Genomic DNA, 18,911 nt, shown 5'->3' on the forward strand with positions numbered 1-18,911 from the left:
AATAAGGATTTTTTTTCTGATAAGGATTTTTTTCTAATAAGGATTTTTTTAGATAACTCTAAAACGTATCTAAAGTTTTATCTAAAACGTATCTTCAACTCATGCACCCTCTTGGAAAGCTGGAAGATCTGAGAGTAAATAGATAAAGAGAGAGAAATGGGATCTAGAAAATCAGGGACTCCAACAGAGAGGTGAATGTAAGGGACCCCTGAGGATAAGAGCTCAGGAAGATCCGAGAACTGGGGCGCTGGGAAGCAGACCTAGAGAGCGGCCGCCAAATGTCCAGAGAGGATGAAGGCTTTGAGAGAGACATAGCCAAGAAACAAAGGGAAGCCAGTGGGTTACCTGATGTGTTTTGAAGATGTTGAAAGGAGATCTAGTTTGAAGATGAATTAGAGATAGTTGCATGTATAACTCACTAAAAAAAATATATATGTATATATATATATATATATGGGCAATTTAGGAGTTAAATTATTAACTCCAGGAGAAAAATTGTACAGAAAAAAAAATTTACAGCGCTACCTGTGACTCAGCAGTGTAGGCACGTTATTTATAATCCCAAAGTAATATAAACAATGCATAGTAATCTAATAAAAAATTACGATACAACTATAGTGGGAAAATGTGAACAAGAGAATGTGGATGTGTGTGCACGCACTCCCAAGGGTCTGTCTATGTACGTATCAGCGCAATGTTTATTTTTTATAGTAGAAAAATCAATAGCTTATGCCTAAAATGGAAAAAGCTAATAGTATAAACATGTTATTTAAAATTGTTGAGCTAACCACCAAAAGAATAATGAAAATAATTGAAAGTGATCACCTCCGGGAGGAACCTGGGATTGAGGATTACTGAGAGTTTTAGTGTAAGCCTCACAGAGCTATTTGAATTTTTTGAACTAGGTGCACCCTTTCAAAAATTGAAATGTTGAAAAAAAGAACTATAATTGTCTTACTGAAGGCAGCAGGCAGTACACATTAAAGGGTCGTTTTTGACGAGATTAATGCAGCTCCTTAAAAATGGAATCTCACTAAGTTAGAGCTGAGTGATGAGAACTCATGGACACACGCGGGGATCAACACCCATCAGGACCTGTCAGGGGGCTGGGGGGAGGGAGAACATCAGGAAGAACAGCTAATAGGTGCTGGACTTAATCCCTGGCTGATGTGTAGATCTGCAGCAAACCACCATGGACACGTTTACCTATGTAACACACCTGCACTTCCTCCACATGTGCCTTGGAACTTAAAAAAAATTGATTTAAAAAAAAGTGGAAGCTGGGCCCAACCAGTTACAGAGGAAGGGCACCCAGCCTGCTTGTGCTAGAATTCAACCCTCAGTGGGATGGAGCTTGTCTGGCCAGTTGATGTCATTTCTGCCAGCCACAAATGCCGAGAAACCTGCTGTTAATAGATCCTAAGGGACGCAGCAGGAAGAGCTAGGAAAAGCAAGATTTTACTGTGTGTGAATCACACTAAGCCCAATCTGCTTTCCCAAAGGAGGAAAGGCTCTTTTCACTCTGTGTAAGTTGTTTCTCAGCAACAGCACTGTTTAGGGAAGGACGGGAGGTTTTGGACTACATAAGGAAGAGGTAACTTTTCTCGGCGTGAAATTCTCAAAGCCAATGTTGAATAGTTTTGTTCTTAACCTTATTAATCAGCAAGTCAAAGAGCAAAAATTGAATTTGTGTAATGGAACTATGTGCAGATATAAAAACAACCAATGAGGTTTACATACTGGTAGAAGAGATAGTCAATGCACATAGGTCAGGCACATACCTGTGTGCATATACTTTCTTTAAGTTTCCAAATGAAGGGACCATTACTCGAGTAAGCTTTCTGGCCTTGCCTCTGGACCCCAGGAGAAGAGGAATGACTTCTTTGGTTGGTGGGCTCCAGAGAAGGAATTGAATATACACAGACCAGCCCCTTCTTTTCTCTCTCTTTTTGGAGTGGCGACTTGCTCATTGGGAAGATGTATTCTCTGCTTTTCCAGGGAGTAAATTTTAGATGAAGGGCCCATGGGGGCACGGGCTGGTATCTTTCAACTAGGCCCGGGTTGGCAGGTTTAATTCTGAGGTGCATTAGCAAGTCCACTTACCCAGAGATCTATGCCAGGTCTTCTAATCTAAGTTTCTTTTGTTCTAATAATAGAGATGACTTTCTGATCTCCAACAGCCTGTTGTCCCCTTGTATTTCATTGTATCATGTGTCTCCCACCAGGATGTTCATTTCTGGGACATGCCAAGCTATTTCTTCCTCTGAGCCACCACATCTGCTAACTCCTCTGCCTTCGCTGATTTAAACCATAGTCCCACAACTTTGTATGACTGGTGCCTCACTTTTTTGTTCTCAAACATTACCACCTCTGCGAGGCCTTCCTGGATTATTCTAACTAGAACAGGCCCATATCTGCTTGTTTTCTAAATCAATCACAGCTCCCTGTTTATTGTATTTATGGCACTAATCACAGTTTAAAGTCAGCTCTCTGTATCTGTGGGTGCATCCATGAATTCAACCCACTACAGAAAAGAAATATTTGGGAAAAAAATAAAAGAATATTTGCATCTGTACTGAACATGTACAGACATTATTTCCTTGTCATTATTCCCTAAACAATATAGTATAACACCTGTTTACATAGTATTTACGTTGCATTAGATATTATAAGTAATATAGAGGTAATTTAAAATATACAGGAGGATGTGCATAGGTATATGCAAATACTACATCATTTTATATAAGTGACTTGAGCATCCACAGATTTTGGTGTCCAAAGGGGTCCTGAAACCAATTAAACACAGATCATGAGGGCCAATCACATATTCTTATCAATTTACTAGTTTATTGTATTATATCTTCCTTCTTTAATGAAAGTTACAAGGGAGCAAATACTTTATCTTGTTCTTTATTTCCAGCACATACCAGAATGTCTTGCACACAGTAAGTATGCAATAAATATTTATCAACTCAATTAGTGAAGTTAAAGTTTTCTTTTATTTATTTATTTAAAGTTCTGGGGTACATGTGCAGAACGTGCAGGTTTGTTGCATAGGTATACACGTGCCATGGTGGTTTGCTGCGTCCATCACCCCATCATCTACATTAGGTATTTCACCTAAAGCTATCCCTCCCCTAGCCCCCCACTTCCTGCTGTCCTTCCACTTGCTCCCCCATCCCCCAACAGGCCCCAGTGTGTGATATTCCCCTCCCTGTGTCCATGTGTTCTCATTGTTCACCCACTTATGAGGATGAGTTCATGTCCTTTGCAGGGATATGGATAAAGCTGGAAACTGTCATTCTCAGCAAACTGACACAAGAACAGAAGTTAATGTTTTCTACAAAATAAACTTAATTCAGGTTTTATTTATTTATTTGTTTGTTTATTTTGGGACAGGGTCTTGCTCTGTCACCTAGGCTGACGTGCAGTGCTGTAATCTCGGCTCACTGCAACCTCCTTCTCCCAGGCTCAAGCAGCGCTCCTACCCCAGCCTCCTGGAACTACAGCAGTGTGCCACAACTCCTTGCTCATTTTTATACCTTTTTATAGGGATGAGATTTTGCCATGTTGGCCAGTCTGGTTTCAAACTGCCGAGCTCAAGTGATCCGCCTGCCTTGGTCTTCCAAAGTGCTGGGATTACAGGTGTGAATCACAGCAACTGGCTTAATTCAGGTTTTGAAGCATGGAATAGTTCACCAGTTGACTCCTGGTCAACAGTAAACTGACAGCACTGGGGCTTCCCTTCCCAGCCTGGCAGGTGTACCTGGTTCTTACTTGGGATATTCTGCATTATCTCCCTCCTCCTAAGTCCTCATTGCAGACCATAGTTAGCTTCTGGATGCTTCTGTACCCAGCCAGCATTTTGGTTGTTATTGGCTGTTTCATTCCATTAAAGTCTATCTTTTGGATTTTTTTCCTATTTCGCTCCTTCCCCCCACCCCCATTTTCACTCTACATTCAGTCTTGCTTTGTAATACTCTGTCTCAAGAGAATCTATACCATTGCCTTTCAACTTCTCCTCCAATCTGGAGATCATTTTTCCCTTAGTATTTCTCCTTCATGGCTTCACAGCACTTTATATTTAAAAATTAATATCTATATACCTTTAAAGATTTTAAAAAGTCATGAAGACTCTACATGAAATCACGAAGCTACTACATTTATATTTTATTAGAAATAATCTTCATCTGCAGTCTAAGTGGCATCCCTGAAATTTCTAACAATAGTTCTAGAAAGATTCTATGCTATCCCTTGAAGGGCTTGTGAGTCAAATTCTGTAGTTGGAAGCTAGAAAATGGGTCGAAGGGCTACCTCTGGAACTAGAAGTCTCTATAATCCTCCACCTTAGATGTTCCAGTCAGGACAAGGACAAGACAAATCACAGCAGATTTTGTTTATATGAGATTTTGAATTCAGCCCAACTAAATGTGACCTATAAAGCTCCTAGGTAGTTAACAGTCATTTTTAGACTTTTCTGAAACTACTGTGAGATGTACAGTTTACTCATCATGACTCATATATATATATGACTGAGTATGTGTGTGTTTGTGTGTACACACATGTGTGTGTAAAACTCACTTAAGGCAGAGTTGTAAATGCCCTTGAAAATAGAAAATTGGATATTCAACCGAAAGCAGGGCTCCAAATTAGAATATACTTCATTGTGGGCGTTTTCTTTTGTCTTTCTTTCCTAAGAGGAGTGGTCTAGGGATATCAGTAAACTTTCAGGTTAACAGTAGACTTTCTTGGATTTCAGAAAAATCTCATTCTTTTTACCCTTAGCTGCCTTGGATGGACATGGGCAACCCAGAAATTTAAGTGGGTGCTTGTATGGAATATTCTGATTTGAAATGGAAATGGGCCCACATGGGATAGCTAGTAATGCTTAGAAAGTTCTAAACTACTTGTTGAGTTCATGCCCTACACCTGGAGAAAATGTGCAGCAAGGCAAATATGAAGATTTTTGTATATGTGTTGTTCAGAAAGCAAAGTACACAGAGATTGGCTGTATTGTCTTTTCCTATTCTGCCTTGATTTTAATCTCTTTATCCTGATATCTTGTGAACTGAGCGTAGTTCTGTTATGTCCTATATTACAAATAGGCAAAAACAATATACATACACACATATATATTGTCTTGTGTATTTATGCATACTATATGCACATATGCATATATATGTATAACATATATGTATATGTATGTGGGTATATATGTATGAATATATGAGATAATATATGTTGAGAGATTATCTTATAATAAATGCCTAGATTCAATAAAATGTCCCTATTGTGACAATTTGATCTGAAAAAAATACTTTAAATCTCCCATTTATTAAGACTTACTCTACTGGTTATAAATGTTTAAAAATGTTCTGTCATAAGAGATACAAGCCTTATGGAAAACAATTATTGAAAAGAGAATGTATGTCTGATGATATACATAAACTAAAGCTGTTGCTACAGGCGACCTGAGCCACTGATTGCAAATAAAGTATTGATCAGAAAGAAAGAAATTGTAAGGACTTCTCAAGAAAAAAAAATGGATGGCAGAGAAAACTGTTGTAATTGCAGGGGAAGTGGTCTTGAGGCTCAGTTATATGACTTTTTCTGCTCCCTCTGTGTCATCCTAGCTTATAAGAGAAAAGACACAGGGCTTTCAGAAAGAACAGAGCTGAGACTCAGGGATTTAAACGACAAATGAAATCTGTTCCTCTAATTCAAAAGGAAGTTGGGTTTCTGGTAATACATAACTAGAGATACAATCAGGACTCAAGATTCTGACATTCAACCACTCTTCTCTGGAAAACTTCCAAGGAATGAGATCCTAAGTACCCCTGTGTCTAAAATAGAAGTTGGGTAAGCCATGTACTCCAGGCCTTCTCAGAGCAGTCCTAGACCTCTTTAACTGAAATCATGTGAAAGGGAGGACCTCAAAGGAAATATCATCCCTAGAGACATAAAGAAAATATCTCAGCATCTGAACACAATAAATCCCCTGGACTTTGGTCCATTAATAGCATCTCTTCTTCACTATGAGATGGGGTGGGGTAAGTGTGGGTAAGAGGGAGCAGAGAGAACATTTGGATGTCCCTGAGCCTTGCATCCCATAGCTCAAAGCTCCAAATGGGGCATGTGGATTAGTGACAATCGAGATGAAGGAAAAGAAGATTCTGGATCCCTGACGAGGAAGGAAAATCCCCAGAGTGGCTGCTGTGGCAAAAAGTCTCCAAAGTGATGTGACAGTGCAGTGGAGCCATGCAAAGATGGGATTTGGAGTTCATAACAAAGGAGGAGGTAATTTTAATCAAGGCATGAGGATAAGATGAGAATTATATTAGCATAATTTGTGAGAAATGTTCTATAATAGCTAGTAATTTCTGATTAGGTGCATCGTCAATGAATTAGGAGTTGATAATATAAGGTTTCTGCATAAAAGTAGCAATAAATATATGCTTACTTTCATCTAAGGAAAAATTACTAAGGTGTAAGTAGTGTTTTCAAAGTTTCTGGCACATGGTAGTTCTACTAAATATATGTCGAATTAATTAATTATTGAATAAGCTATGGTCCACATTTTTTAACTTCATGGCTGTATCTTGCATACTGCCATCTAGTGGCAGCTTCCCTAATTGTAAGCAAAGTACCAAATGAAAAGAAACTCAATTTTGCAGTATTAGTACATACCATTGAGAAGGGGTTTGTCTGTTTTGTTTTGTTTTCATTTGCGTAAGATTTTTCTTTACCAAGGAATATACCAACAATAGATTGTATATGTGTTTTTATTGTTATCCTAGATGATTCAGGGGAGCCACAAACTTTTCAGAAGTCTTAACTTTTTCACTTGGAATTTATCTTAGCCTTTGGAGCATTTTCTGAGTTAGACTGTGAAACAGTAGAACTCTTCTATTGTTTCCAATGTCTCTTGACTCATAAGTCACAGGAGAACTGATGAGTTAACATTCTAAACATTTCAAAAGAGTTTAAGGAAATGTTCTTTCTACAGCAGCAGGAGATGAATGCAAAGGTCCAGTGGGCTTTGTGAGCCACCTCCTCACTGACAATGATGGACTCTGTTTCTATCTAGGAAGAGAACATAGTGGGCTGACACAGACTTCCTAGTTTTTACTCTAATGAATGCTATTTTCATTTGCTTTAGAGAGCAGTCCCCAAGAAGACTAGTGACAAGATGTTCACTGGCTTCCTTTGTCCCTGACAGGTTCAAAAGTGCTGTGCAGGTGGCAAATTAGACTTGGCTTCCCATTAATTTATAGGAAGAGACTTTCTTTCCTGCTGTTCAGATTTTCTTTGGATCCTTTAGCACACATGAGGCTTCTTGGAATTATTTTTATATTTGTTATTGCTGCTGCCAATGCTGTAGGCAATATCTTTGAGAAAATGATGAAAGGCTAATATCAATTAGAAGCCTCTCTGAATAAATGTCTTAAAATAGCAAGAAACTTGAGATTACTCTTGGTGGGCTGAGAAGCACATCAATTGATATAAATTCTGATTTGGGGTAGCTCTGGGTCTGGGTAAAAAAATTTTCTGTGATTATCTTTAAAGATAATAGAGAAAACAATACTATTGATGATAATTATGATATGCTATCACTTTTCAAACTCCTACAGTGTGCAGGCAGCATGCACAGTGTTTCACATACATTTGGTCATTTAACCTACAGACCAACCCTAAGAGGTGATTATTGTTTGAGCATTGGAGAAGTAAGGGATTGGCCCAACTTCACACAGCTTGCAAATGGTAGAAACATCATTCCTCTTCAGTTTATAATGGAAGAACTACAACCAAGGAAACCACAAGAATAAGAGTGTATATTTTTTCCTTCCTATGACATCCAAGCAAACAGAAACAAAGACTGATATGGTAAAACAAGGATTTAAACCCAAGGAGGACTACTAAAGGAAGAATAAGAAAATGTATCTTCTCGAAAGCCTGGCAGTCTTTTCCATGAAAGTCGGGACGTAGTTTTTTTTTTTTTTTTTTAAATAAATCAGCCCTAAATGTTTTGTGGAATAAAAGCATGAGAGTGAAGCAGAATGATATATGTAAGTGTTGAACATTATGATGGCTTTGTGATGTGTTAGCAAGGCTAAGCAAACCTATATTCCCCAGAATCTCCTTTCTGGCATGCTTCTGGTTAAGGCAGGCTACAGGGGATATTCTTTCAAGAGACTTGAAGTATCAAAGGGGGACAGCAGCCAATCGGTAACACATACAACCTTCTCCCAGTTATTCAATCAAATGCTATTCTAGGTGCTGCTACAAAGAAATTTCATGGGTACAATTAAAGTCCCAAATCAGTTGAGTTTGAGTTGATCAAAAGAAAGATTATTGTGGGTGGTCCTGACTCAATCAGGTAGACACCCTTTCAAGAGTGACTAAGCCTTCTTTGAGTATGAAAGATTCCAAGCAACAGAGGAGAAAGAAATTATAAAGTATTTCTACATTCTGGGCTTCCACATTCACCTCGTTGTCACAGATCTGCTGATTGACCTCATTGGCATGATGCAACAGTCGGAGCTGTAATTGTTCTCTTTTCCCTCAGGATCCTTCCTTCATGACTGTTTACCCTGTGAGCCTGGGGCTTACACACACACACACACACACACACACACACTTCCCATTGGTTCTGCTCCTCTGGTTGTACTCTGATACAAACGCTGTAGGAGGGTGAAACCACCACGCATTTAAAAACCAGCCTGTCTTCCAGCCAAGTGAGCTTATATAAGAGATTTTTTTTTTTTTAACAGTAGGAGGGGGCACCAACTGGTACAGCATTCTAGGCAAAATCACATGCAAGAAAAATTAATATGAAGTCATATCCAACTGTGAAGAAGAGAGAGCTCTTTTAATGGAGAAACACATTTTATTAGTCAGCTTGGGCTTCTATGACAAAATACCACAGGCTGGATAGCTTAAACAACATAAATTTATTTTCTCACAGTTCTGAAGGCTGGAAGTTCAAGATCAAGGTGCCGGCAGAGTTGGTTTCTGCTGAGGCCTCTCTTCCTGGCTTGCAGATAGCTGCCTTCTCACTGTATCTTTATATGGCCTTTTTCCCTGTGTGTGAGTGGAAAGCAAAAGAGGTCTGGAATCTCTCCCTCTTCTTAGAAGGACACCAGTCCTGTTGGATTAGAGCTCCATCCTCATGATCTCATTTGTCCCTAATTTCCTCTCTAGTGGTCCTATTTCCAAATATAATCACATTGGGGATTACAGCTTCAATCTATGAATTGGAGTGACAGGACATAATTCATTTTGTAACACATACCTAGTAAACCAAAGGAAGAAAATTATTCCTAAAATTAGGGAAGTTGAAGGGTGGACCATTTCTACCAAGAATTAGCTAGTTACTGGTAGAAAGAAGTCTTCTGCCCTTCAGGTGGCCACTGGATACTGCAGCACATTTTTGACCCACTCTCCCTCCTGCTGTCTGCTTCCCACCAACCACGTAGAATGTCCTTGTCTTCTCTTGACCAGATTATACATCAATATTGACCTCTTCATTGTTTTTTAAAGAAAAAAATTTATGCTTTGTTAATAGATTTTACTGAAGAATCATAAAAAAAAATAGAAAAGAGAGTTTACATTGCACATCCCACAGCAAAGTACTTCACACTTTTGCAACCCATATAGCTTCTCGTATTTCCACTACGGTCTCCCTCCAGAATCCTACACCCCAAGTCTGTCTTTGGCTCTTTTATTGTCCCAAGTAATTCTGCCCCTAACCTGAATACTCCGTCAGGCTACTGCTATTTAGTGTAACATACATTTGTCGTCCCATCCCACAAACCCAGGTGATATATCAAACCACACACAGTGGTCTTCCTCAGAGGAGTTCTAGTGAGGCATGCCTTTCTTCATCTTGCTGCAAGAAAAGCGGAACTGCTAGAGGAATCTGATGCCCATGCAAGACAAGCAGGTGCACCAGCCAACAGCACACTGCCAAGAGGATGACCATGGCACACCGGCTCTTTAGTCATCGGTGGACGGTGGGCTAATTTGGGTAGGGGACATAGACAGAGGGAGAGGTAGGCTTCAAGTCACTATAGACAAGCAGATATTATTTCCCAAAGACCAAACTGAATTCCTCAAGAAAGAAGAAATGGAGCAAACCAACTTTCATTATGGTCTCCTGCTCCTAATCATGAAAGAAAAACAGGCACCCTCTCGCAGCCTGTTGGGACAGTTGGGCTCACGGAAGGTAGTGCAGGTCCCTCTGAAGGAACTCTCCCTGCTGCTCATAAAATGGCTAATTTAACGCAGCATCAAATTAATAATGGAACATAGCTTTGCCACAGCCTTGAAGGCCTCACATTCATCAGCTGCTCTGTTGGAATGTGACCTCCCTGTGCTCTTCTCTCATCTCATTACATAAGCACCTCTTTCTGGGACTCACCTGTGCAACTCTTATACTCAGGTGCCTGAAAAATGTGTTTGTGATTCGGTTTGGGGAGGCAACATGGTGCAACAGGGAGAGTTTGGGGATAATATGTGTGAATATGCTTTGTTAAGGGTGGAGATTACACATAAAGGTAAACATTTCTTTAAGAGTCAGGAGACCAGAGTATTAGTGCCTTCTGCATGCGTGACTTTCAGTAAGTAATTTTACCTCTTGAGAATTTAGTTTTCCTCTTTATAAAATTATACTGTTCAACTAGATGCCTTCTAACCTCCAATCTGGATCGATAACGGCCATCTTTATAATGATGACTGGATATTTATCACACGCTCAATATCCCTTATAACTCTTCTACAGGCACCATCTTGTATTTTTCACAACAATCCTATGGAAGTATTTTTTTCATCCTAATCTCTACTTTTCTAACCCAGGTAATTGCCTCTAGTGCCTACACCCAGCCACTATGCTATATTGCCACTTTGAGTGTATTTTAATAATGTGTTCTATAAGGAACAAAAACAAACAAACGACCCCCCCGAGATTGCCAACAAAATATGCAATATTCAGCTGTTGATTTTTTTCAGTGGTGATGGCAGATTTCTCCTACTTCATTTATGTTCTTATCCAGGAGACTTATGACCAGCATGGAAGAGCTGGCCCAGAATTAGCAGCACAAACCGAGGGAGAAACAGATGAAGTTGACTGACTGTGCCGGGATTGAACCTATGACCTTGGGCTCTTTGTCAGTTGGAAATATTTCACTTTCCAAGTTTTTGACAGGTATTTACATGTGCTGTGGCTAGAGAACCAGGTTTTAACATCACTGGCAGGGTCTATATTGACTGCCTGTGCATGGGCAAGTGCCATTTTGCCACGCCTTCACCTTGGGAGCCTTCAGAGGGGGAAACGCAAGATTTAAAAGAGGTAACCTTTCCCTTAGTATTTAGAGATGGCTCAGAGCAACAGCTTTAGGTTAGTTCTGATTTCTACTGCCCAGAAAAGTCACCATGCCACAAGTGGCCTTCCCCTTCTCCCTGCTAACCCCAAACCCACTCAGCCTTCCAGAACAGCTATCTACCTTGGGTTCCCTGAACTCATGTAGCATTATCAACTCTGCCCTAAAGTTCAGTGCCCAGTTATGAGCTTTGTCCTGCTGTTTCATGACTGTTTCACATGCCTTTAAGTCTTATGTGTACCAACAGGGACCCTGGAGAAAATGAAGGATTCTTTTTTAGTTCTTCTAAAGTACTCAGGTCAGTGGTAAACTGAACTCATGTTTCTGTTACCACTAGCCAAAGTCTTGCTGAATTAGGTTGAAAGAAGGAATTGCATGTAGGGTCCCCCTCCTGAAGAAGAGCCCTCAGGATCCAGGGATCTTTGTAGAAATGAGAACCCCTGACCATGATTTGCATGTGGACTCTTTTGGGCCTAACCTCTTATTTGGCATGTCCACCATTGACATTCTTCTGACTGTGAACATCAACAAAAGTTTCTAAGGAATACATTTCTGGGAAGGACACCATGAACTGCTATCGACAGCCTTCAATACCTCAATTCCAATTAGACTGGTGGAAAGCCAAGCAGAAAGTCAGGTTTCCATGGGAATCGTGCTAGGGAATCAGGTCTAAGGAGGGAGAGTCAGTTCTTAGAGAATGAGAACACAGGAGGTGAGGATGGCAGAGTAAGCAAGGCAGGAAGACCATGAAAAAGGCAGCAAGGCAGCCCATGGAGATGTCCTGTGATGAGGCCAGCCTTTTGGGAGGCCTCCCAAGTGTATTTCTGTGAATACAAGAAAGCAGGAAGGATACCTGCACAAATAATGTCACATCAATTTACAGTCTAAGGAAGCCCAGGACTCTCCTAGTGTTGCCCTTATCTGATTTAGCATTCTAGGAAGCAATAGAGTAAGGATGATTTTTATTGATATCTTATTTTGAAGAAACTGCCTTTGAATTATCTATCTCTTTCTGTAAAATATTATAACCATGGTTCTCAATAAAGACTTACTGGGTTGAAGGGTAGTGTGAGCATCTCCCCTTCATGAGGCTTCTTATGGGGGTAGTGGAATGTCTAATTTGCCTAACCAACTATGTATACTCAGACTCTCTCCTGAGTATGTATGTTCTCAGGTCAGGGTAGGACGGAAGAGAGAGCCTTTATTGTTTCCATCAGAGCATGTGTGAGGTTGACTGTGAAACAAATAGAGGCAATTCTGAGCCAAAGGGCCATCACTGGCCAAGGCATCTGCAAATCACATTTGTTTTTTTGGCTGCAAGGGAAAGGGTTTGGCTATCTCTGTCTTGTCTTCCTCTACTACCATGATCCCCGGGGCCAGAGGAAGGTGTTGCTATTGATGTGTTTCCCAGACATGGCTTGTTGTTTCTTTCTGTAGATTTTTATGCATTGGCAGTCAAACACCTTGAGTGAGGAAATGATGCTTTAGGAACAAAAAAAGCTCTTTTGTGTGTGACATTTAGGACATCAGACAAAAGGATCTTTCCAGACAAAGTTGGCTGGCGATGGGAAGAGTGGTGTCTATGGGTCAAAAAGCACAGTGTCTGTACATATTTCCTGCCGACAAGCACTTACTCTGCATCCCAATCCCACGTGCTGATGTCATTCCATCCATCTCCACTGGAGTTTAGGTCTTTGCTGAATAACTAATTGCATCATGATGGTCCTTTGGTAAAGCTAGGAAGAAAGAGTACACTGGCCTCAACACCTTCTCAAATGATTTTATGTTTTTTGTTGGCTGTTTCATTTTTTTTTCTACAAAGTAAAAAAGAAAGAACCAAAGTAAACAAACACCAACTAGCTGTCCATTTTTGACTGGATTCAAAACTTAGAATTTGTTTACATATTGAATCTAGTCCTACTGCGTTAAGTTTAATAAACTTTCAACAAGGCAACAATTTCCCTCTAGAGCCAAGACTCCCAGTCCCCTGTAGTACCAGAAGTGTCACAGAATAAGGGAGCAAATATTAGCCAAGTCCTAAGAGAGGAGCACCTTGTCAAAGTGGCTTGACTGTGTTCAGAGACCTTTGCTTCTTTCTGTTAACCCTGTCATATCTCCCAAACTATTTCATTTTGTTTTTTTTCTATGGACATTCTATGATTTTTTTTATATCATGAGAAAGTATACACATGAATCATCTCCTTAGGCCCAAACTGGAATTACCTTTGAGGGATTTGGAAGAAGAAACACAATTTTGTGGGGATGGGAAGCGAAGGTCAGAGGAGAAAGCAGTTTTCTCCCCTCTACTGAGTCTTTCTTATAACGTCGGGGAGGGGTGGGTAGAAGCTGCAAACAGGTGAAAAAAATGTGAACTTGTGTAACCAACCCTCTTCCCCAACATACTAGGCAGCTATAAATCCTGATTGACTAATGAGTAAAAGGAGTCAATCGCTTTCATTGATTTGCATAAATAGAATATCATTACGATTGGTGATTTTTTTAAATATCCTTTTAGTTTTTATGTGCTTCATAACTTTAGATTTGTAAAAAACTGAAATGTAGGGCAGCAAGAGGAAATTGAAAATATGTTTCCATTTTTAAGTGAAATCCATGTGAATCTTTAATAATATTTATTCCAAATATGTCACACGGGAACAAAAGAATCTCTTTAGAGTTCCTCTGTGATGCTGTCCTCGGGATCCGTAACTCAGAACTGCTTCAGCCTAAAAATATTTCATAACTCTGATGCTAAAAGGACAGAGAATAGTCTGAGGTAGCTAATTCTAAAGAAAGATATGTGAATTTCTTTCAATTACAGAGATTGTTATTACATGAGGGATAGTGGTGATTGCATGTTTTCTATTCCTAATTATAATAAAATGAAAAAAAAAAAACTAAAGAAATGCTGTAGTTAGATATAAGGAAGAACTTCCTAACAGTGAGGCTTGTTAAGAATGAGAGTATTTTCTAATCTCTCTTTGAGAACAGATTTTTAACTTGGAAGATACCAATTGACTAGAGGTTGCTTATGGGAAGTTTCAACTTAGTGTAAGGGAAATAGCTCTTCCAACCTACAAAGTCTAAGGAACACACACACACACACACACACACACAAAATAGCACAAGTGTTCACAAACTTTGATGTCAGGAGAGTTTTTCAAAAATATAGATCCCACGGCCCATTTCCAGAAATGGTTATACGGTAGATTTTGGGTGATATCTGGAAATCTGCATTAATTTTTGAAGTATGTCAAACCTTGCAAAGCACAAATGTCATGTTAAGGCCTCTGACCAAGGTGCCAGCAGGCTGGGCTCCTCCCCATCTCTGTCACTAATTCATTAAAGGATCTTGTCAAGCTGCAGCTTCCTTGCCTAAAAAATCGATGTAAAACCTCTTGCTCTGCCTACTCCGCTTGGTCCTTCTATCCTATTCGATAAATCTGTGAAAGGTTCTTCAAAGTAGAAAAGCACTTTGCAAATCTGATGGCATATTCTTTTTATCAAATTTTACATCCCTCATTAATCATTCTCCCAAATTAATCAGAGAAGGTCTTTTCTTCTTCCAGCTAAATTTGCCCATGGAATTTCAAATCCACAGATATTACTTAGGAGCCTGCCCTATGTGCAGACCTGCAGGACCTAGTTCTGCTACTTTCCACCTCTGTGATCCTGGGCAAATGATTCAAATTACCTGAGTTTCTGCATCCTCATTTATGAAATGGGGATGCTTTTATCTGCCTCCCGGTTGAGTGATGATAGAACCTGCAAAGTCCCTGCTGCTTTTCATGAGCCTGATTCTTCTAACCCCCAAATTCCTTTCTCTTCTTCAGGCACAGTTTTCTTCCCCTACAATTGAAAATGATCACCTTGCAATGGACAGTATTTGGAAAAAGTCAAGTTAGTAGTTTGCCCAGAATGAAAAGAAATAAGTTTCTTACTTTCTCCAAAAGCTCAACAGAGTTCTCATTAAAAAAAATAACATACATATTTACAGAAATGAGACAGCCAGGCCTGCCCCTGGGTGTTTGGTGAGGGCCACAGAATTCCCTTGGGGCTTCTGCAAATTCAGCTTTACTGAGAACTGAAGGCCCCTCAGCAAACAGAACTCATGGAATTTCTGGAGGAAAGCATAGTGATGATAAAAAAGCAAACAAAGACCTATTCAGTGGGGTCTTTTCTGGCCTCAGCTCTGGCATGTTTTTTGCACTCATTCTGCTAACAAGAGACTGAGGAGAGTAATAGCTTGTTGGATCTGCAGAGTACGTGAGAGAACAACTGCCTCATGTTTTGGGTAGGACTTTAAGAAAGAAAGATATGGAACATTTCACCTACAAAAATCTCTGACATCAATAGAAAGTAGTTATGGCAGGTGCCTTTGGGAACATAGGTTTTCTTTTTTTCTTGGCAAGTCCTTGTTTAAAACATGTCAGTCTATCTGTAACCTGGTACCTAACTTCAGTTCTCAAAGAGCATATAACACTCAATCAGAAATTTCCAACGACTTCTCTTTTATTGCAGACAAGTTCAACACAATGGGGGAAATGTCCTGGAACCCTCAACCAAAGAGAGTCTTCATTGGAAATGGTGGCATGGGCACCTGACAATCAACTGAGTGTCTGCACTGTTGTTTTAGTGCCATCCTCATACCCCAAATGCTTAGTGGCAGAAGCGATGCTGTGGCAGAGGCTGGCTAGTCACTTCCCTAAGTCTGGGGTGTGACATGTCATCAGACTCAAGTCCCAACTCCCAAGAGTATCTCATGAGGCCTTTCCTGATGTGCTACTGGCCGGCCTCCCCATCATGTCCTCTTGCTCTCCCCACCCCCGCAACTCACTGCATCAGATGCGGCTCTGAGTGCTCACAGGAGGGGCCCTGCACTGTCCTCTGCACACACTCCCCTGGTCAATGCTTACCTTTCTTTCAAATCTAACCTCTCGCTTCACTTTCTTCCAGAAACCCCTGGTTCCTTTCCCTCCAACAGGATAGGAACCTTCCCTCTGTGCTCCATTGAAGCACTTAACTCACAGATGTGTTTGTTTATATACATGTCTTCTCCCTTATGAAACTGGGATCTCTTGAAGGCAAAATTTATGCCCTATCCATCTCTATTTCTAGCACTAGCACTTATTCAAAAGGACTCAATAAATGTTAACTGATTAATTAAATGGATGAATTAATGGATGGATGAATGAATGAACGAATCCTTTTAAATTGCTCCAAGAAAGGAAAGATCCTAGCCTCTCCACTCCCATCTTCTCACAACTCTACATTTTGGGAGGTGGAGCTGTTTCATTTTGTTATTTTTAGATCTAAGATCATTGAAGTGAGGAGTATTGCTAAGAAATAATCCTTTGTGTTGATCTGAGCTAAATACTCTAATCCCATTCCCCACTGGCCTGGCCATCTTCCTTTGAAGGCTTTTAAATCTGCTAAGAACCCGACTTCAGCTGCCTGGGCAAAGTGGAAGGGCAGAAGGCTGGATCCTGCTCAGGCTGCTGGCAAAGCCCAGCTTCTAGGTTTCAGCATTGAAAGGAGGGAAAGCCAACCTGGTATCTGTTGGCAGTTTACAAAATAGTCATTAAAATGGAGAGAAAAATGTCATAGGGAAAAGAATCCCGTAGGAGATTAAAGTGGAAAACATTGAGAGACAGTGAATGTCAAGGAGCTTGTTTGAGGTTTACAGGAGAGGCATTCTCTTGGGTGGTGTCTTCAAGAGTTGTCAGGGAAAATGGCTCTGGCCCACAGCCATTGGTTGAGGGGCCGGAAACCCCTTTACTAGCCTTCCCTGACACCAAACCCACCCTCCAACTTGTTCTAATACTTGCAGCAATCCGACAAACACTTTATGGTGCATTTGGCATTGTGTAAGCATTATGGGCCACATAGAAAAAGTAAGATACACAGTTGTGTACCCAAGTGGTTTACGATCTCACAGAGGAAACAAGGTTGATTCGTGTGCAAGCAAGCACGAAAACAAAAGAACATAATACAAGATGGCACAGCTTAGGAAGGACTCTAGACGGTGGTTCTTTGCTGCCTATTAGAATTGTTTGGGGGAACTTTTAAAAGTCTTAAGCCCAGGCCATACCCATATCAATGAAATCAGCATCTGTAGAAGTGGGACCCAGATATTAATATGCTTTAGTTTCCCGGATGATTTCAATGTACAAGTTTGAGAAACGATGCTAAAGAAAGAGCATTTAGCTCTAACCGAAAAAATCTGGGCTGTCTACTCATTAGCTCTGTGACCTTGGGTTAGCCAATGAACACCTCTGGGACTGGCTACTCCAGAGATTTTTGTAAGGCCTGTGAAGACAATTTATATCCCAATGCTCAGCATAATGATGGACACAAATAAGGTATCCCTTAAAAATGCATTTATTTGAATAATATGTAGAAAGTTATTTAATAAGCCTGTAAATGTAGTTATTAATAATGGCACTATTTGTAAAAACATGCTAATATCAGTAATTATGGCCATGGTGATCCAAGCAAGTGCCAAGGTATACAGCAAAGACAGTGCTGGTGTTTAACTTGGTGGCTGTACATAATGGTGCTCCATACATATTTGTTAAATCTGTAAGCGCCTTGCATGGATTGGAAGAATCAAGAACAAAGCTTTTTAGCTCACCTACTCTATTGCTGTGGTCTCTGTCCATCTGTCCATGCACCACTGAGATGCCAAGCCAATAAGCCCTATGGCAGAGGTTCAGAAAACTGCAAAGGAAGCAAGAGAGAGAGAGAGGGAGAAATAGAAAGAGGAGGGAGAAGAGGAGGAGGGAGTGTGGAAGGAGGAGGTAAGAAGTAGTCTTAGAAGGGAAGGAAGAGGAGGGTTTTGACGATGATGGGGAAGAGATATGGGAGTGGTTGGGGGCGTGGAGAGTGAAGAGTTGGTGAAACACTGGATGGGCCCAACAGTTCAGGGAAATGAGATGACAATAAACGTTTTGTCTTATGGTAATTCGGAAATCCCAGCAGATAAGGGCAGAGGAAAGAGTGGGTTGGACTTGCAAAAGCGGGCCGCTCAACAGTAAGAATGCAGAGAACAGGAATATATAGCCCACCAAAAGCATGTCAGGTTTTACTTTTCTGACACTTTGAAAGTCTGAAGGTTGTTAAATTGCCTCCCATTCCTGAAAAAGCCCAGGCAAGCAGCTCCCTCTGGGACTTGCATTAACCCTAGTGCTCCACTGCCAGAAACATGAGCTCATTCCACTCGTGCGTCTGCAGTCCTAGCAAGCACGATCAAACTTTATGAGGCTTGTTACAAGCAAATTACATGGGAAACTGCAAAGGATTAGAGGGAGGGAGATGGCAGTGGGGGGCCGCGTACACTGCTGAGAAAGGGGAGCTGGGTAGCGATGCTGGGCACAGCCCAGACTTGGAATGCATGAGAGCCCATCACTGAGCAGCTGGCAGCTCCTGCCTCCAGGGCCCAATTTTCCAAGTGATGACTTGAGTGTTCACACCTGCACTGGCTGCTACCGACTCCCTCCCTCCACAGAGTTAATGGGGCAGACAGAACCCAGGAAC

The sequence above is a fragment of the Cebus imitator genome, unplaced genomic scaffold (genome assembly GCF_001604975.1).
Source record: "Cebus imitator isolate Cc_AM_T3 unplaced genomic scaffold, Cebus_imitator-1.0 Scaffold402, whole genome shotgun sequence".
NCBI lineage: Eukaryota > Metazoa > Chordata > Mammalia > Primates > Cebidae > Cebus > Cebus imitator.